Here is a 22,065-nt window from a genome sequence, read left to right on the forward strand (position 1 = left end):
CTCCTGGCAAGCCCTCCTCTAAGAAATGACTGTTGATCTCCACCGTTCTGCAGCAAAAGAGAACGAAGGAGATCAAGTGTCCAAGAAGAAACAGCAGTCCATTTGAACCACATCCTCGGCTTTCCTGGGCCGGGAAGAACAGTAACTACATGGTGCCCAGTCACCACTACAGACTGTTCTGACCAGGAACACAGCCGATGGCCCCGGATAGAATGGGAGAGAAATGTCGGACAAAACTCAAATTCTTTAAAAAGGACAGAGTTCTGGACCAGTAGCCACTAGGCTAGAAGAACCTCCAGACCAGGGAACAACAGCAAACGAGATCACGAGCCACAGGCGGCGCCTCTCAGTACATCCACAAGAGTCTGGAATAAAATTGAAAAACTTTATAGGCTATTATTCAGACAATGGTGATTTCACCTGTTTGTAATAATTTTTATTACAGAATTGTCTCAAAAGTTTGCTGCACCCTGACAGTCCTGAGATACCTTTTACACTTGGAACGGAAACCAGTCCCGAAGGTTACCTTTCTGCTAAATAACAGGTCAGATTGGCTCATGAGAAAAATAGTATCGCTAGATTCAAAAACAATTAAACTAATTGAGCAAGATCTGTCTTTACCTTGAAAAGTATAGGCCCTCCAGAGAGCCCATGCCCTTTCGGAAGCTTCCAGATGAAGACTTCTCAGAAGCTCTCTAAACTTTCTGCATTGGTTCCTATCCAGTCTCATCCTCTTCTCTGAGCTCCATCTGGGAGAAGACTGCGCGAGCACCAACAGACATGACTGGACGACTGTTATTCATAGTCAGGCAAGAAGAGCTCTATCGAATGTCAGCTGCCACACGTTCTAAAAGACGTCCCCTTGCTGAGTCATGCCCACCACTTCCTGAACTTGTCCACATGTCTGGGGGAAAAAATCTGCGACCTGAATGTGACCCACTGTCCTTTCTTACTCAGACCGGCTTATATGTCTCTAAATAAACTACAATATATATGTGCTAACGTACTCATCACCAAGTTCATCTTTAGGTTAAAATGGCCTTACCTGTCTTCGACTCATTTCCACGTCTGCAAGTACAATCCAATTTTTTTAGTTTGACATTTAAGATTCATGTCCTATCGCATACATCCTTTTCCAGCCTAGCTCCTTTTATTCTGGATCTTCCAAGTAACCGAGATAGTCATTTCACCAGTCTAAGGCTACTCCCAGTCCAGGAGGGGAATGGTACACAAAACACAAACGTGTCACGGTTTTAAAGGTCCAAAGACTCTCACTAGCAGGTCTAATAAGACCTTACAAGGAGGCCATTCGTGATTTAGATCTGAAGGAAGAAGAGAGCTCTTAACTCAGCGGTTGAGGTGAGAAAGGGGGTGACCATAAAGGATCGGAGTTTACTTCAGAGACTTCAAGACCAAAAACACTCAGTGCAAAGTCTTGGCTCCACCTGTACTAGAAAAAAGGTTGAAGGAGTGAAACGGCATAAAAACAGTTGATGCCAAACACACTCAAAACCCCAGGTGTCCCGCAGCCACGTCTCTAGTCTTGCCTAAATCAGGAAGCCTTTGCATTCTCTCAAGAGCATTTGTTATTTCCGGATCACTTGTTGGTTTTCACTCTAAATATTTCGAAACTATGGCTTGAAAACAATGAGACTTTGTTATCGAAGAATAGATGCTAACAAATTTGTCGCACTTTCACCTTTTAAATTCCAGTTCTTGGACAGGTGGTCATGCACTGCCACTGAGCTAACAAACACATTTTATAACCACAAGCTTGGGCTGAGTGGTCAGTCACATTAAACCCACTCAACCAATAGGCATCTGCCTTCCAACAAAGCTCTTTGTTTTATGCCTATCCAGTGACTTCTAGTAAGAGGCTTAAGACATGTTTCTCTGCAGAATAAAAGGGGAAACGCCCATTGCTGGTGCTAATAATGGAAATAATGGTCAAGAACCAGAAAATGATAGTAGTTAGCCACCACCACCACCCCCCAAAAAAGAAAAGGGGGGCAAAGAATTGGGGAAATGAGGTTATAATTGTTATTAGGTTAAGTTATTATATGACAGAGCACATACAACTGCCCCATAGAGTTTCCTAGGCTCTGATCTTTACAAGAACAGACTGCCAAGTCCTTTCTCCCACGGAGCCAGCCATGGGTGGGTTTGAACTACCAGCCTTTTAGTTAGCAGTCAAGGCTTTAACGACTGAGCCACCAGGACACCTCTCATATGAGAGCGACCCATTGCCACAAGTCGATCCAGACTGCCAGCGACCGTATATCGGGTGTCTGAAATTGTCTGAGTCTGTACAGAAGCAAAAAACCTAAACTTTCTCCCTCAGAGTGGCTGGTGGGTTTAAATTGCTAATCTTACAGTTAGCAGGCCAACGTTTAACACAGCGGCACCAGGGTTCCTTCATGTTACAGTCGTATCTGAGAATCTGAGCATCTATGAATGACTTTGACCACATGTAGAGTAGCTCTGAGTGTTCCCATAGTACCAAACACGGTGCTGTAAATATTTACTCAGTGATTGAGCTGAGAAGTCTCTGACGCCCCAGAGTCCTTATGGAACCCGCTTTCCTTGCCAAACATCAAATTCTGTCTAGTTAATTTCCCTCGAGGTCTAAAATGGAAGTATGTGCAATGTCTACTGACATATTACATCAAACAAGGCCCCTATTAACTTGTTGCTGCTCAATCATATTTGTAGTGTTTAGTAATAACTTGCTTTTTTATTGTAATTCTAAAGTTTTCTTTGCTAACACTAGAATATTTATTTTTATATTTCCCACAGAAAGATTTTAAGTCAAAGATTCTGAGCAATTTTGGAATTCAAAAGTTGTTATTCTTTGCAAGTTTTCACTGAATTGAGTAAAGTGCCTAACGTCTGCTATTAAGAAGTTTCATGTACAATAAGCATACATGATTGGGGCAGATAGGGCTGGGTGTGAAGGAATGAATGTGGTTCAGCTTTCTAATGTACCAATTTTTCTTAATGGCAAATACGCAAACTTTTTGTTTGCTATGAAAGTTGCTACAGGCTATAATGCAAATTTTATGTTTTGTACTTTAAACTTTTATATAAAAATATTATGGAGTATAATATAAAAATTTATATAACAATTATTTGAAGTCACTGACATCAAGTTTATTTCAACTCATATATAAGGTTACCATAGGCAACAGCCTTATCGTTCTCTCTCGAAGGAGCTGGTGGGTTTGAACCACCAAACTTGTGGTTAGTCTATGGTTTATCAAACAGCAACACTTAAATATTCAAACAAAAACAAAAAAATTCACTGCCATTAAGTTTTTTTCTTCCCCCAAAACTATTTTATTGGCAGCTAACACAGATATCAGTCCATAGTTCAACCACATCAAGCAGCATTGTACAATTGCTACCACCATCAGTTTGAAAACACTCTCTTCCTTCTTGAACTTCTTGATATCAGCTCTCCATCACGCCCCTCCCCCCTTAGCAGCCCCCAGGAACCCTTATTCAACTTGTCTCTATAGGTTCATCAATCCTGGGTTTCAAAGACCAAAAAGTATATAACGGAAATGCAAGAGGGCTACTCACAGTAACAAAATACGTACATCAGAGATAAACCCCAATATGTGAAAGAAACACACACACAGAAACTGTTGAAACCCAGATCAGGCCCAACGTGTATCAGAGGGGGAAATCAAGTGACAAGGTTTTAACCATTCAAATCAGGCTTATCATTATGATCTCCTATAGTCATCTCTCCAATACTCTCTGTTTGGTAACCAGTTTATTTCCATAGCTCCATTATGGATAAGGGAAATCACGGGAGGCCTATTTCTTGTATAGATCTCACAAATGTCCTGGGTTTTCACTGTCATCCATAACCTTCTGCAAACAAAAATCTCACAGGTTAGACTCTGATACTACTGATTCCCTCCTTTGGCTTTGGATTACATCATTTACAATCCTTGGGTCGTGGACAATGATGCGCTTCTTCCATGTGCACTTAGTTGACTCTCACTTAGATGCCTGCTTGTTTGGAAACAAGCCTTGAAGACCCCAGACACTGATTCTATCTGACAGCCGGGCATCATCTAATTTCTTCGCCACTCTGCTATAGCACCCATATCGTTTGCGTTCCCTTCATGAAACTGCCGTTAAATTGACTGACTTATCATGGCCTAGTAGAACTGACCCTGTGGGTTTCTGAGACTACAATTCTTTACAGGAGTAGAAAGCCTCATCTTTCTCCCTTGGAGTGGGTACAAATTGCCGACCTTGGGTAACTTACCCATTACACCACCAGGGATCCTAAGTATTTAAACTACAGAATTTTCAGCAAGTAGCTCTATGGTTACATGTCCCCACTCTTCTGCATACTTTTCGGTGCAGGGGCAGTGTGACAGAATTCAGATTGCTGACTGTTAACAATCAAAATATATCCAGAGAGAAAAGAAGCTAGAAGTCTTCTGAACTATGTTCTAGCCCTCGTGAAATTGTAGGAGAAACAGTTGCGGCTCCCCTACAAATTCTGGCCCAAACCTACACCCAATAAAACCTGTAGAATCAGGTCCTACCACCTATATCATTAACTATTTATAGTGTGTTATGTGTTAGTCTGGGTAAACTAGGGAAACAAATCCACAGAAACTCATAAATGAATAAGAGAGAGTTTTATATAAAGGGTAAGTGTACATTAAGAAAGCATCCCAACCCAGTGCTGTCCAAGCCCAAAAGTCCAACACCATCTACAAAGTCCTCCTCAAACTCACAAAACATACACACAATGATGCCAACTTCAGGAGGAAAGCCGAGTCAGTGAGTGTGTAAGCATCTCAGCGCTGGCAGGGGTCTCCACAAGACTACGCCAGCACCCAGTGCTGCATCGGGGTAGGTCCGTGTGGCTTCTCCTCAGAGATGTCTCACAGGAAGTGAGCTTTGCCAGCTGAAGCAGGGAACTGGCTAAGGCAGCTTCACCCTGGTCTGACCATCAGAGAACACGAAACCAGAGAACCAGAAAGGTGAGGCTCACCGAGCCATTTAGCTCTCCACCCTTCAATTAATCCCACGTGTTGATTGGCCAGGATGACACAATAAACCTTAACTATCTCATGCTATTATTGCAAATTTAACTCTTAAAATAAGAAGCCAAGCTACTAGGATCCTACAAGCATTTGGAAAAGGGCATTTATTCTAAACTACTCTGAAATCAGTACAGTGACAGTCTAAATCAAAAGAATGACTTCAGTCTACTGGGACATAACACTTCATGCCAAAAGAACTCTGAAAATCAACATATTCTGGTGAAATCATCATAACTCTGGAGGGTGGGTTCGCCCATTGTGAGCTCTATCACTGCTGACTCAGTAGGAACAGCAAGGGCCCCGTTCCCTTAAATGGCCCCAGATGGAACAGACATATTTACCCTGTTATGCTAGCACCATGATCCTCTTATCATGAATGGTTAAGAAAGAAGTGGTGTAGGTAGGTGCACCTACATTCTTCCTAAGAGTTAAGCAACTGAATTATTAGGAATTGCATGTATTTCAAATTTACAGTGGGAGATTCTAAAGAACACAAGACCGTTTTATAAAGAATGTGCAAGTGTTCACAATGTCCCCAAATTCTGTCTCAAGCTGAGAGTTTTCTGCCTAAGACACCATAGGTCCCACCCAGCTACCTCCTGTTAAAATCCTGTCTCACAACATATGTAAACCACTGGAGTTCATAGAATGATTCGTGAACTAGAATTATTCTTGTTCATAGAACAAAAGTTATTTCGTTGGGAAGAAAGCATCTAACAAACTATTTGGCCATTTGACTTTCGGTTTTCACAGTCAGAAAGATACAATGGCCTGTCAGTTTTCTAGATCTAAAGAGAAGATCCACTACAATTCTTTTTTAAAAGAATAAAATTATAGGGAGCCCTGGTGGCATTGTGATTCCGTGTTGGGCTACTAATGGCAAGGTCAGCAGTTCAAAACCATCAGCCCGTCCTCAAGGGAAGGAGCAGTTCTAGTCCATAGGTCACTATGAGTCGGAAAGGAGTCGATGGCAGTGAATTTGGTTTGAATTTTGGTAACCCATGGTAAGAAAGGAAGTACAGGAATAATGTGTACCTCGCCTTTATTATAAGAGGTTTAACCCAGAAAAAGGCACTGCTGCTTTTTTTCCAAACACAATTTCATTTTATCAAATTGTATTCTCATTCTCTCTCTCTCCTTCATTCTATACCTCCCTTTTTCTCCTCCCTTTACTTTGGTAACACTTTGAAGGGTAAATCAGTCATGATTTTCCAAAATTCTCAAAATTTAATATTTTTAACTTGGTGTCCCACATTGAGTAAATAATTGGACAAATGAACAAAAATGTAGGTGCATAATTTTCACAACAGAATTTTTGTAAGAAGAAATCGGAATAAACTCAACATTTCACAGTAAGAGTATCTACGTTGAGATTAATTCATCATACAGAAGACAAATAGCTAAGAATCCGGGGGTGGTTATCAGGGGTTAATGATAAGGAAGCACAGGCATTATAATGGACCCCATTTTGTAAATATAGACACAGATATGGTTAAAAAAGGGCAGTAAAGAAAATAGCCCAACTATGGGCTCTAACACCTTTTTGGGCCTCTTGATCACAGACCCAGGGCCATTTATTAAGAGCAATATTTTTGATTGGAGAGAAGAGGAATGGAAAGGAGAGGTTGTGTTGTGATAGTTAATACTGTTAAGAACTTGATTCTTAGTTTAAGTAATCACCTTCCATTTTCATGATTTGACATAAGCAGCCAGCGAGTTGAAGGGGGAGTCCCTGTGTGGGTGTGGCCCACCTCCACTATAGCATGGATGTTCTGAAAAGCTTACTTTTCAACCCCACACTCTTCTCCTTGCGTGCCTCCAGTTCTTGGGAGATAGGAGACTGTGGGTTTGGGCTTGGTGCTTGACTTACAGACTTGGTTCCACCAACCACCGCAATCACAGGAACCAGCAGAGGCCTTCAGCTACCACCCACCCCACAGATTTGGGACTTGCCAACCCTACAACTGTGTGAGCCGTATCCTTGAAGCAAACTTCTAGATATGCACCTCCCTATCTTCGCCCTGCTAGAGAACTCAGCCTAAGCTGTGTACAGGTTGAAAGAAAACAACCCCCTCCGAATCCTGGTACCTATGGCTACTCTTCTGCCCTCTCTAGATATATGCTATTAAATCCCAACATGCCATTAGTCGTTGCCTCTGCAGGGTAAAATTCCCCATGGCTGTCACATTTTCTTGTTGTGAGTCGGCATTTTATATTCTACAATAAAGATGACATGTATCATTTCCGTCAGACAGAGGAGAGCATAATGGATTAAGGCGGTAACGTTGAGAATAAAATCTTCCTAAGCTTTCATGTGCCAAGGCTATATGAGGGAGCTTTAAAAAGTTCATGGGAAAATGGAGGTAAAAGACAATAAATTTTTCCCATGAATTTTTGAAGCCCCTACTATTGGTCATGTTCCTTAACCCAAGGCATTAAATTTCCTTATCAACAAATGGGCAGAATAATGACAGAGTTGGTTTTTTATTGTAGAAGTTGGGGAAACTCCATATTGGATAAGGGACACGATTAGCACACAGCATATAAAATACCCTGGTGGAGCCGTGTTTAAAGCACTCAGCTGCTAACCACAAAGGCAGCTATTCAAATGCACCAGCCACTCTGAGGGAAACAGATGTGGGACCTGCTCTGTGAGTATCCCGAGCCTCGGACACCCTATGGGGCTGCTCTGCTCTGACTGACAGAGTTGCCATCATTGAATTGGCTAGGCAGCAATGGATTTTCATATTAAATACAATTTGGCTACAGTACATTTAACTGTGGGAGGGGCCTTTCGAACCCACTAGCCCCTGTTCTGTGGGAAAAAGATGCACTGACTACTTGCTCACTTTGCCCAATCACACTGCAGCTCTGGGCGCTCCAAAGTAAAAACTGCATCCTAATAGTGAGAATGCTTTCTACAAGAATTTGTACTTTGTTTGCCTCCAACCGTTTTACTGGCATATAATTCATGTATCAAACAGTTCAATCGCTTCAAGAAGAGTTGCACAATCACCACAAGCAGTTCTGGAACTTTTCTCCATTCTTGAATTCATTGTGATTAACTCCCCATGGCCCCCAGCCTTCCCTGCCATCACCCCAAGGAACCATTAATCCAGTCACAGTCTCTACAGATTTACATATCCTGAGTTTCATATACAGAAAAACATTTTTTTAAAAACTAACAAGAATAACAAAGCAAAACAGATAAAAACTCCAATAGAAAAGAAAGCTGAAAAGAATGTTTGCATTTTGAGTCTCCTTTTGAAAAGATGTTCATCATTATAACCTATTTTTGCCCCAAGAAACCTGTAGTCTGAACTCTCTAAAAATGCAAGCACAGAATTTTCTAACCTGCTTTAACATTTACAAAACCGTGTTAGTATATTTTTAAAGCTTTGTTAAAAATAGTTTTAAATGTTTTTTAAAATAACTAACTTTTTGTTTGTTTGTTTTTAAAGAACAGAATGGCTGCTTGGTGGGCTGACCAGCATGCTGAGCACATTTTCCCATCTACCGCTAACAAGCTCTCTCTCTGGCATAAATAACCCCAGCGGTTACACATCAGGCTGCAATCCAAAGTATCAGCAGTTCAAAGCCACCAGCAGCTCCTGGGAGAAAGACAGGGCTTTCCACTCCTTTGAACAGTAACTGGCTTGCAAACTCACAAGGGCATTCTACCCTGTCCCATAGGGCCACCATGAGTCACCACTGACTCAATGGCACTGAATGTGTTTGTTTGTTTTTAGTTATATGGTGGCGCAGTGTTAGGCATTCAGCTACTAATAGAAAAATGGGTGGTTCAAACCTACGCAGCTACTCCAAAGGCACTCCGCTCCACTTCCATGGGTCAGCAAGCCCAACTTCCCCAACTGAATGCCCAGAGGCAGCCCACTCCTCAAGCCAGCCTCTTGCTCAAAAGCACTCAGCTTTCCGTGCTCTGTGGGTTGGGAAGTCCATCACGGTTCCGTGCTCTGGCTCCTGGTTCGGCTGCGTCTCCTCTGATGTCACAGCTGTCGTCAGGGCCAGAGGGGCGCTCCACTCCTGGCACTGGCTGGTAATGATCTCCCCATTTTTCAGAGGGCTCATCTTCTACATAGCAGGATGGCACTGTAGGCAATCCTGTTCCCAAGCACTCATAGGGAAAACCTACCAATATTTTCCCCACTTTCTTATCAGATCCCTGCAGTCAAAGGTCATTTGGTGAGACTTTGGCTATAAAAGCCCCATTAAATAATTCACTGCTGCTGAACTGTAGTTCTCCTGTCCGTATTCTTTGTAATCCCCAGCACCCTGTCCCAAAGGATGGAGTGGGGCATGCAGATAAGGGGTAGGGAACTCTAACTTCTGAAGTTTGCCCCTTTGCCATTCCACTGGGTATGAACTGAGAAAATGACATTAGAGGCATTTTGAAACAGGAACCAAAAAAAAATCCCACAAACATAAAAAAAGAAAGTCCGAGAGCAGAGTGCATCCAAATCCCTGCCAAGAAAGCAGCCCACAGGCCAAGGAAAGCTGCGTGCCTCAGACAGGAGCCTGCTTGCCAGGTGTGGTGCCCTTTGGACATTTATCTACCCTCACAGAGCAAGGCAGCACTTGCTGCGTGGTTGAGAAGCAGATGCCCCGGCGCAGGTGTGCCTGCCAATCTGGGGGAGAAAAATACTGCGGACAAAAGAACTGTTTCCTTAACATTTCTGACCACGACTTTCAACCTGTTAACATGCCTAATACGACCCCATATTCTGTGGGACTGTGAGGCCACTGCGACAGAAGATCAAACTCAGCCGACAAGTAGAGTGCCTTGGGAGGGTGTGTTAGTGTCCCACTGGAGCAAAGCAGATGGAAGGTTGGGGTCTATCTGACCCCTGTCTGCAAAAATCAGTCTGGAGCAGGTGAGGCGTTAGCTCCTCTTTCTGCCCTGTTATATCTGAAGGGGATCAGACACGGCCTCCACGCCATTACCTCAGCTGCAGGGACACAAAAACCAAACTCTGCCATAGAGTCGGGGCTGACTCGGGGCATCTGTATAAGGCCAGGGTAGAACTAACTGCCTCCGTAAGGCTCTAAGACTGTAACTCTTTCCAGGAGTAGAAAGGCCCATCTTTCTCTCAAGGAGCTGCTGGAGGTTTTGAACTGCAGACCTTGAAGTTAGCAATCTAATGAGTAAACACTATACCACGAAGGCTATTAGATGGCTACAGACAATAGATATAGAGACCTCATGATCCACGAAATGAGACCGGTATGCATTTCTATTTTGCTGACATTTTGTATGGGCGATGTTCAACTGAGGGACAGTCAGGGATGCTGTCACATTATGTATGGGGCAGGAAGCAAAGTTGTGTATTAATAAGGTAGCAGCATCTAAATAGTAAGATGAGAGGAAGGAGACACATATCTAAGACGGACCCTTTCCCTCACCTCCCAATTCCCCTCTAACACAGAGAGGTGAGTCCTGGAGTCAGAGCAAACTGCTTGGTTTGAATCCCAGACCCACACTCAACTGCTGGGATCTTTGACAGATAGACTCTTTGTGCTTTGGGGTCGTGATCTGTAAAATGGGGATAGTAAGAGGACCTAAGATTCATATCTATTAAGGGAGATGTAGGGAGATGATTCCTACAAAGAGACAGTGCACAATAAACTGGGGGTGTGTGTGGCACTTTTATCCTTTTTAGTCATCATTACCTTGAATCATCACTAAAAATAACCTACTCAAAACCAAAACTCATCATGGGGATACAATATGCTTTCTCAACACCCCCTTCTGCCCTGAAAACGACTCTCAATTTAGTGTTACTCTACAGATTTGCCAGTTTCTGTCTGTACTGGTTCTTCTACACAGAAGCTGCCTTGCTGTGCGATAATACAGCTTCCATACTTTGCACACAGCAGGGGGCTTCGGCCCTCTTTGCATGCAGTCCTGGAACTAATCTTCTTGGCTGTTTAAGAAGCAGCCAAGTGAGACACACTCAAAATGGTTTTATTCCCCCTACTTTGACTAAGTGCCTCCCATGTGTCAAGCATGACCTTTAGTACTGAAAGTGTTAGAATTCTAATCTCCTGGTTTAAAAAATGCAATTGTCTTGAATTTTTAAGTGTTCAGTCTGAAAGTCCCTACTTCAAACGTGAGCAGGCCTTAAGAAGTTGGTTAAAATTTTCCATGATCTATTCATTACATTTCCATACAATTTTTGGAGGCCCCGTCACATGTCATTCAGCACCGATCCCTGGGCTCTCGGGAGTGAAAAATTACTACTAAGGCACAGTCTGTTTCACATAGTACACCGAGAGAGGGCTCAAACCTAAGAATAGCTTTTCACGTAAAGTAGCATGAACATAAGGCTAGGTGTCAACATGGAGGAAAAATAAAATGCTATGGGAAATTACCCTACCGTATAGGTACTGATGGAGAGTGATGGAGATGATGGGCAAGACGAAAGCTTAAAGGATGTGTAGGATTCCTAGGGACCAGAGGAAAGGTGAAAGGAGGCGAGAGATGATTCCAGACACAGTGTATATCACAGAAGTTGAATGATGGGGAGTGTTACAGGAACATCTGCTCCACTTGGCCCAACTGTCTGATGGACAGTGAGAGAGGATGCTTGAAAGGCTCAGTGGGGCCAGACCTTAAAGGTGCCTGTAGAGTAGGAAGGGGGTTGGACTCAGTTTGATAAATAAATGAGAGTTTTTAGAGTATTTTCAGTAAGTGAGGAGCACTGTCAGATTTGTGTTTTACAAAGATTAATATGGATATACAGGTCTCTGGTCAATACGAACTCATAGCAACCCTGTAGGACTGGGTACAACTAACTGCACCTATGAGCTTCTGCGATTGTAACTCTTTACAGGAGTAGAAATCTTCCATTTTTCTCTCAAAGAGCAACTGGTGTTTCGAACAGCTGACCCTGCGGTTAGCAGCCCAAAGCATAACCAGGACACCACCAGGGCTCCATTGGTAAAGTAGAAGGTTAGTCAGAGAGAGAGAGGAAGCCCGTACATGAGCTGTGTTGACATAGGGCTAGAACAATGGTCCCAGACATCAGAACGATTGTGAGGGTGGCAAAGGTGCGGCCAGGGTTTTGTTCTGTTATACACGGTATTTATGAGTCGGAATTGACTGAGTGGCACCTAAATGGAACAAAAGGAATCCATAAAACTAGATGGGGAGGCTGTAGCCTGAGAAGAAACCTTGGGGGAGTAGGGTCTAAAAGTGACAGCGCATTAGAAGAATTGTGAGAAAAGAGACAGCTGAAGAGGTTCCAGGAATGGTGGAAGCACTGATGACAATGAATGTGGATCACTACTGAGCAAGTAGAATAAGAAGGAATAAAGAACAGGTGGGATACTGGGCACACCGGCAAGGCACTGAAGGAAGAGTGTTCAAGGACAGGGTGCAAACCGAGTGTTTCATGTGGGAAAAGATGGAGAAGAGGAAACAGCAGGACCCGGAGAGAGGAAGGAAAACTAGTGGCCCAGCAGGCCAGGAAATGGTGGTCAGTGGAAACAAAGAAAACATGATGCTGAGAACAAAAGCGGAATCATAAAATCACATTACTCGCTATTGTAATCGCTTACAAAATGGTTCAGAAAATGTGATGCATGCATGCACCAACAACGAAAGCTGTAGAGCCGCCACCTAGAAAATGAGACCCAAGCAGTCCCCAGACTACGAACAAATTCCATTCCTACCTCTGTCACCAAGCCAAGCTTGTATAGTCAAATGTGTCCCTTAATGCATATGTTAATGCATAATGTAGCTCTCTATGTACAAAAATGAAACACTGATTCATTACAACATCTCTAACCTGATAGTTTTTTAACATTATTTTTAATTTGTATTATTGTAACATCACAATCTATGCTATCACAAAATTGCTATTTCAAACCATTCCAGGTACCTCCGTTTTGAATATACAATGGGCTGTGGGGAGATGTTTGTATGGACAATGTCTTTATATGGATCTTTCTAGACAGAAGAGATCATGTAGCAAAACAGGGCCCAAATTTCTGCAGACCAACTGCTGGCCTGTCTACCTGCTCCTCTCCCTGCTTTAAACAGATCCCTCCCTCTCCCTTGCTTCCCTCATTTTATTCATAAGCTGCCCATCTCCTTCCTAAGTATTTGGATTTGTAACCCTTGACCTAGATCTTTCCAATAAAAGAAGGGGGTGATGTCATTCTCAGAGAGCAAGTGGGGAATGCAGACTGGCACTTGAAAACTGAGGGGGAAAATAAGATAACAGCCATTGAGGGAAATGGGTTAGGAAGTTTAATAAGAGAGACAATCAACTCGTTGTATATGAGTCTGCTGAAGAGAGGGCAATTCATCATCTTGAGTCGCAGTGCTTTGCAGTCTGAAAGAAGAGCTCCGTGACAGAGGTCACAGGGCCATCTTGGCATAGGATAAGGAAGACAAAGGACGGCAATAGACTGGCCAGCACATGGCTTTAATGAGGAGTCAGAAGGAGCTGGTGCCCTGAGAAAATGAGCAAGAGGCATCATGCAAGGAAAAGGTGAATTCAAGAGGGGAGAGTAAAGCTAAGAGGGGACTTGGGAAGCAAGATAAAAATGTTTTCCCTGGAATTTTCAGGCAGAAAAATGATAATATCGTGTGCATAACAACATCAAAGGGCACATATTGAAATGGGAGACAAATGTGGAGACTTGTGGAGGAAAGTAAAGCAAGCAAACAAAAAGGTTAGTCGTGTGAAAGCTCATCTTCATCTCACTGCTAATCAGTTTCTAGAAATCAACTAAAACAGATTTTCTGTTTTTAGAAACATTAAAGAGAAGACCAAGCCTGATAAATTATAGTGAAATAAGCCATCAAATTACATTTTTGTAACGTGATTCGTGTGCCTGTTAAAGGCTACTTTGAAACTACACACTTGACTTCCTTGCAAATATCCCTAAGTACGATTTTGGAGATTAAAAAGGACACTCATTCTTTGTTCTTATATGCAAAAGGCTGTATATATTATCTCAAGCTCCGGAGAAGCAAAGAGATCGAAGGTTGGAAGTTTAGTACATTCCCAACATCTCACGTAACAAGTGCATGAAAGGAACTCAGTGCTCATGCAGACTTGTCCAGTGCCTGAAACTCTAGGGTTGCATGTTCTCTAAGTCCTGTAGGGTTGAAAAAATAAGAGTCTAAACAAACAAGAAAAAAGTAGGTGGTCTTACATTTCCTTCCTGATTTCAAAACTTACTATAAAGCAATGTCAAGATAGTGTGTTTCCGGCACAAGGATAGATAGCTCAGTGGAGTAGAATATAATCTAAAAGTAGAACCACAGAACTATAATGAAATGATTTTTGAAAAGGGTGCCAAACAAACCACTGGGGAAATGTGTGTGTGATATATATCACTCACTGTCATCGACTCAATCATACGCATATTGACCCTATAGAACAAGGAAGAACTGCCCGTGGGTTTCTGAATTATGGTTAACAGCCCAATGTGTAACCACTATTCTACCAGGGCATATATCTATATTTTTTTTTAATATATTTTTTAAATGGGGTAGAGACAATTGAATAGCCACACACAAAAGAATAATATTGGGCATCTACTTCACACCATCTACAAAAATAACGCAAAATGGGTGTTGTTAGGTGCCATCGAGTTGGCTTTGCCTTCCTGCTGACAAGACACATGGAGCTATGCTAGAGCCCTGGAGGTGGAGGAGCCACGTGGAGATCCTTATCAGCGCTGAGATGTTTACACCACCCCTGGATCCACAAGACTTTCTACCCACTGGCCTGCGATCATCCTGCATTCGGCATCATTGCATGTTTTGTGTGAGTCTAAATAGGAATTTATAGATTGGTATCGGTTATATGGGCTAATATTGGAATTAGGGACTTGATCTGGACTGGGCTAGGATGTTTTCTTAATACAATTACTCTTTGCTATATTACATACATATGGGTATCTATGGATTTCTTTGATATAAAGTTTCCATTACACATGGATGTCTATGGATTTGTTTCTCTAGTCAACCCAGACTAACACAGCTATATGAAAACATATTCATGACCTTGGGAAAAGGAATTCTTAGATTAAAAACCATGAGCGAGAACAACAGCAAAATAAAATTCAACGAAATTTTTAAAAAATGTTTGTGCTCTGAAAGACATAATCAACAAAGTGAAAGGAAAAGCCAGAAATTGGAAGTAAATATTTTTAAATAATATATGTAAGAGTCTACTTTCCATAATAAAGAAATCTTAACACCTTGAAAATAAAGTCAAATAGCCCAATTAAAGAAAAACGAGCAAAGGCTCTGAATAGATATTTCTCCAAGGAAGTTATAACAAAGGTTCAACCAACGCATAAGTTGCTCGGTATCATCTACCATCAGAAAAATGTAAATCAAAACCTTTAGGATAGTTAGAATCAAGAAATCAGAAGACAGTGAGTGTTGACCTTCTCATATACTGCTAGTGGCAATGTTAAATGGCACCACTGCTTTGGAAAAGAGTCTAGCAGTTTCTCACATTATTCAACATAACCCTTACTATATGGCCTAGAATTTCTACTTCGGCGTTTATCCCCAAAAGAGATAAGCATATAACCACACAAAAACATACATACATAATAACTCAAAGGTAGAAAAAAGACCACAAATGTCCATAACTGACAAATAGATCAAGAAAATGTAGAATATCCATACACTGTATTATTATTCAGCCATAAAAACCTCGAAAATAGTATGCTAAATGAAAGAATCCAGACCCAAAAGACCACATATCACATGATTATATTCATATGAAAACGAGGCTTGTGGCACAAATGATAAAAGTGCTCAGCTACTAACCGAAAGGTTGATGGTTCAAACCCACCCACTAGCTCCCTGGGAGAAAGACCTGGTATTCTGCTTCTGTCAAAGATTAAAGCCTAGAACACCCTCCATGTTTTTTAACCCTCCCACTCTGTTAAATGGGCCACAGTTGAAAACAACTCAATGGCACATATATGTTACTACAAAGACTGAGACAGACTGAACCTTGAAGGCCGCAGATATCCTTCATATCTGAGATGCAACCATTGGTGTCTCCCCATCTGGCACAAAGAAGAATGGGGAAAATTAAAGACGCAAGTAAACGGTCCAAAGAACTAATGAACCATGCAAGCCACAGCCCCCACTTCCCGGAAACCAAAAGAAGCAGGTGGTGCCTGGCTATCACGACGAACAGTTCTGAGCAGGCTCACAACAGAAGATCCTAGACAGAGAGGGAGAAAACAACATAGAGAAAAAAAACTCAAAACCATAAAAAAAAAAAATCAGGCTTAATGGTGTAATACTAAGTGGAAGAATCCAGTCATTAGATACCCTCTCCCACAAAAGCCAAAAAAACAAAAAACATCGAATCTATGCTGACTTATACCGACCGACCCTAAAAGACAGGGTAGTAAACTGACCCTATGAGTTTCTGAGCCTGTAACTCCATTGAAGTGGAAACCCCATTTTTCTCCCTTTGAGCCCTGGTGGTTTCGAACTTCAGATCTTGCAGGTATCAGCCCAATGAATAGCCACTATGCCACCAGAGCTCCTAGAGATCCTTAAGGCCTGATCAAAAGAGAGGAAGTATAAGTTAGAATTCCAAATCCTCATGGACTCCGCATTTCTTGAAGATACAGGTTAGATGAACTCCTGAACTACTGCCCTGAAAAGCTCTTTAAACCTTAAACCAAAAATATCCCCTGAAGCTTTCTTAAAACCAAACACATTAGCTCGTGAAAATGTCTGCCTTGAGCACTGTGCTCTTTTAAGAACCATCAAAAGGACAACAGCAACTCAGATTCAATAGGCAGCTTAGGGCAGTGAACTGGCATTGACGGAGAGCAACGATTCAGGAAGAGAGGCGAAATGGTTGTACTACTCAAAGAATGTTCTCGGTGGCACTCAAGTGTACGTGGTTTGAAAACTGATGGATTGGTATGTGTTTTGCTGTGTGTATTCCCAACAACACTTTTTAAAGTTACACTTTAAAAAAAAGTTCAACGTATAAAATCCAACAGCAGGTATCGCTTCATAATGAGCTGATTCATTAAGGATCTTTGCTTTATTTTTATTGATCGTTCAAAAACACACTGGTGCATGAAGTCAGCGTGCAAGTGCACAGAAGTGAACCTTGGCGTCAGTGCAGTAGAGTGGTTAGGCTCTTGAGCTCCGGGCTAGATTTGGAGGCTGGTTTTGTGAAGGTGTCCAACCCAGTTCCAACATAGTTTACTTGTAATAAAGTAGAGGTAATAATGCCCAGTTCATCCCACTCTTTGGATGTAGGTCAATCATTCACGGTACCAGGCTCATAAAGGACCCCCAGGTGAAATCGATTAGTGTTCTCTTAAGCACAGATCGGGCCGGGAACAACAAAAATATGCCCAAGAAAAAAAGTAATTAAAATATGTCCAAGATTCAAGGTTTGGACTGAATGCAAGTACTGGGATAAGCCAGATTTTTCCTCTTCATATGTCCTATGCAAATCTCTCCCAAGGATTATACAAATTCAGTCTCACTGCATTCCCAAATTCAAACTGAGACCAACTCCAAACTACTACAACAAAAAGACTTATTTTTCATTCCATTCACTTCATTCCTGGTGTTTTGTAAACTCATCTTTCTTGTTTGTATCTTCAGTTTTTCATTCAGGATCTAGACAGCCAATTGTTTGATTTTAACATGCAGGCTTGTCAACTGCTACACACACACACACACACACACACACACACACATACCTTTGACCTTCAAAATACCTTTTGAAACAAGAAAAAATAACAGTGTATTGTACACAAGGGCAAATTTCCGAAGGATAAATTATGAAAACACGTAAATGCATAATATTCACCGCACTCAGACGCACCCCTTACAGATGAAGAACATTACATCAACTTTATAACCATGGGAAACCTCAGCCACTCGTAGTTGACATTTCAGCGGCAATGTTTTGTTTTCTGAGGAGGAGGAATAAACAACTTTGCTATCTCCTAGTCTGCGTGTCCTCTTTAGAGAATGTCAGCTTGGTCCAATGACATTTATTTTTTCATGTAGAGAAATAGCAGGGTTTGTTCCACACTGGTGCTGTGTATGTGCATAGAAATTTCACCATTTAATTTTCATGTCTGGGAAGATAGGAGAGCTTATAATTATGCCATGAGGTATAACTATAATTAGGTTCTCAAATACCATAGGTACCCCTAGGATCCAATTGTAAAATAACAGAGAGTTTGGGGACTGTTCTTGGTGTTTGCTTTTTCCCCCGCTTGAACCATCACATTCTACAGCCTCAGTCAGCAACATTTTATAGTTTATGAAAGATTGTTTGGTTTTTTAATAAAGAAGTTAAGCTTATTAAAGCTGCAATTGATAATTAACACTAATGAGTTTCATGTGTACTTCTTGATGCTTAAAAAAAATCACTGTTATGAGTTATATCCAGAAGAATTAGGTTAAGGGTCAAGAAAATTTAACCTTATTTTTTAATTACCTCTGGTGGTGCTTATTAGACATCGCCATTACACCATGTCCTAACAGGAGCTACAGGATGCACTTTGCACATGCATCTTTATGCCTCTACTTTGCAGAAGGTGAACCATATAGAAAAATGACAGGTCTGACTCACGTCAAAGCACCATGTTTGTGTTGGGAGGTGGAGAGATGGGGAATATATGTATATATACATATATCCCAAAAATACTTTCCTCAACCCAAAAATATCACATTTCTTAACATACAAGATATCATTTATATGTAATATCCTCTATAAAACATAATATCCTGAATAATTATATAATATAGGTCAGCAGTTCAAACCACCAGCCATTCCTTGGGTATAATATGAGGCGATCTGCTCCTATAAAGATTTTAGATCCCCAGTAATCCTATAAACAGGATCAGTAGGATACTAGGAGTTAGAATCAACTTGATGTCAGTAGGCTGGTTTGTTTTGCGTGTCATAATAATTACTATTATTTATGTATCTTCTTTTCCTGCAATCCTATTCTAGAAAGAGAAGGGAGAAGACTGCAAAATGAAGCACTCTTGCCTAGTTCACTGCTCTCACGAACAGAAGTAGCCTTGTTCATGCAGAATTAGGGTCTCCGGTTCTAAGCAACAACCATTTTTGAAAGAACCAAAAGGTCGTCAGGGAAAAAGAAAAAGGTATGAGCGACAGAACATGTGAGCATGCTAACAAGGCATTTGTAAAATAAAAACTGCCCAAGCATTTTATTCCAAAATATTTCAAAAGCCACTTTCCTCTCAACACATCCACTTCACGACTACGACTCTTCTGAACCATCCATTGAAAAGACTCAGTGGAGGACTTGTAAGGCTATCCTGAAAAACTGGAGGTAGGGAAAAAAAATGGCAGAGTTTCAAAGTAAAAGGGATCTCTTAAATGACTACCATGTCCAGGATTATCAGAAGACAACAAAACTAGAGTCTGTTTAGAAATCTTTGATAGAGAGAGAGCACTTTCCAGAAGTATAACAAAAGAAGGCCAAATGTTCAGTTACACAACCAGCTGCTTAACCACGGCACCACCAGGGCTCCTTCTGAGCTTAGCAGCCTTCAACAATTCCAAGTGGTAGCCAGTCAGAATCTGCAGCAGACAGGTGAGATGGGGCCGCCGTAATTCCATGAGTGGCTCCTTCAGTTTGCGCTCTCCTGGCCAGTGCTTGGGGAGTAGGACGCTGTTCACCAACAACGGGAACAAGACAAAGCAGACCACGACAGCAAAGCACAAAGGACGCTTCCTGCTCGCTCAGTGCCTGATACCAATCCTAACACAGATGGCATTCAGAGTTTGGGAGGACAATAAACTTAACTCCGGAAACCTAACCCCACTTCAAACGCCCTGCAAAATCTGTATAACTAGTAACGGGAGCTAAGTCCATCACAACTCGCCTTTTCTCCATTTTCTGGGTATCACGGTGAGAACTCCAGGCGGTGACAGCCCCAACCTGGATTTTCATTCTTTAACAACCCCTGTGATGGGCAAACCATGGAAATACTGTCCAAGATGCCAGTCTCGTGCATTATGTATTCCTTTCAATACGTATGTGTTTCAGTTAACATACAGACCAGCCTGTTGCTGGTCCTTGCCATGCTCACCTGGCCACGGGAAATGGTTGTTGCCCCTGCTGACTTGGAACAAGGATACAGGGCAGAGAAGAGCTGACCCAGGGGGTCTCCAAGCTGTATCGCTGCAGGAGTCGATCTGCCAGGCCTTTTCTCCCACAGCACCAGTGGTGGGTTCAAACAGGTTTTTTGATTACCAGCAGAGCACTAAACCATTGCGCCAGCTGGGTTTCCTATGGGAAATAGTCAGAAATCTCACCAGCAAGCCTATTGGAAATTAGAATCCTATACCGGGCCTTTAGATTTTGGAACAAGCTAATCAACCCTAACAAGAAGACTCAAAACTATCATGTTATCATGATTTCAAGTAAAGGCTTTACTCCCAAAGCAAGAGTGGAACTCAGGGAAGCAGTTTTTATCTGATGAGCTATTTGCTAATTCCAAAATATTCTGCATTCATGGCTTATAATTCAACTTAACCTTCAATGAGTTAAGTTCCAACCACTCCATGTAAATTGAACATCGACAAATAAATCACTGTGGTTTCTGTTGTTTTCACTGTACAGTCTCTTTCAACCAGAGGCTATGATTTAAGCTCTTCATAATTTATGTAAAATGGTGCCCCAACTGGCTGCAAAAATTCATGATTTGCCAAAAGGATCAGGAAAATCAGCATAAATCAGGGGCTTCCCAGGCCTCCCCCAAATAAAAATTTTTAAGAGGACTTGAGTCCATGAAAATATGGTATTGGCTAATAGACTTTCACAAGACTTTAATTCTGAATCATATATTTATGCAGCACTGTAGCACAGCCAAGGGACTTTTACTAAGTGACTCAGATAGAGAGGGTGAGGGGGAGAGAGAGAGAGAGAGAGAGAGAGAGAGAGAGAGAGAGAGAGAGAGAGAGAGAGACCGGCTGGAGATACCTTTGGCCTTTGATCCTGATTTATGATTTCCTCCAAACAAAAGCTCGGTCTCTGGCAATAAAAGAAAACAAGACGTCGCTTTCACATCAGGAGAAAACTATAGCAACCTTTTTGCAAATAATAATCGTTTAGTGCACACAAGTGAAAAACAGAAACAACAAGGACATAAGGAGTCCACAGTCCTGACCGGAGTGACAGAAAACAACAAACAAGAAAAGCTGCACTGGGGGAAATGTCCAGGACTGTCCCAGATCCCATCGGGATACAGCAGCTATTGTTCTCTCCATGCCTTGGGCCAAGGGAAGATGCTGTTCTGTCTCTTCCACCACTCTCTCCCTCCTTTTCTATTCTTCCACCATTCTATCACTTTGATAAAAATTATTTTTTAAAAAAGAAGAAGAAGCAGGGCAAGCAGATGCTCGGACATTAATGTTCATTGCAGCATTGCTCAATAGCGGAAAGTCAGGAACAAATGCCAGGCACCAGCAAAAACACTGACAAAGAGCCCTGTGGTGGTTACATAATCTCCTATAAACTTAAGGATAGTGTAAGTGAAGGGGTGGAGTCCAGCCTGTCCATCAGGTCACAGACTGATGGTGCCTCCTTGTGGGCGTGGCCTTCTCATGAGGATTCTGGGAACTTCCTCTCTCCCTAGAGGAGGGCCACACTCTTTCTCAGCTTCACCTTCCTTCTGCTACCACATGGAGCTATGCTGATGGCAGCCAGAGTGCTGGAGAGGCATCCACCACCAATGGATTCACACAAGTTTCCACCCACTGGCCTGTGATCTTTCTGCGATCTTCCTGCATTCGGCATCATTGCATGTGCTGGTCTGAGTCTAAAGAAAAATGTATCAGACACAAGGGCTAATATCAGACTTCTGGACTTGATCTGGACTGGGCTGGAATGGTTTCACAATATACAACTGCTCTTTGATGTAAAGCTCTCTCTCACACACATATGAGTGTCTCTGGAT

General features: G+C 42.0%; 1 protein-coding gene across 5 annotated transcripts in view; it reads right to left on the reverse strand.

Annotated features, from left to right (window-relative positions):
- Positions 1-22,065, reverse strand: part of PPFIBP1 (PPFIB scaffold protein 1) — a 204,603-nt gene that overhangs the window by 134,998 nt on the left and 47,540 nt on the right. Inside the window, exons 2-3 of one of the 5 annotated variants that reach the window (XM_075551933.1) lie at positions 21,090-21,140; positions 20,197-20,396 (exon numbers count right to left, since the gene is read on the reverse strand). The exons of the other annotated variants lie outside the window; for them this stretch is intronic. The gene's annotated coding sequence lies outside the window, so the exon portion shown is untranslated. The remainder of the gene's footprint in view (positions 1-20,196; positions 20,397-21,089; positions 21,141-22,065) is intronic. 5 annotated transcript variants of the gene reach the window in all.

This window comes from Tenrec ecaudatus, chromosome 6 (assembly GCF_050624435.1).
Source record: "Tenrec ecaudatus isolate mTenEca1 chromosome 6, mTenEca1.hap1, whole genome shotgun sequence".
NCBI lineage: Eukaryota > Metazoa > Chordata > Mammalia > Afrosoricida > Tenrecidae > Tenrec > Tenrec ecaudatus.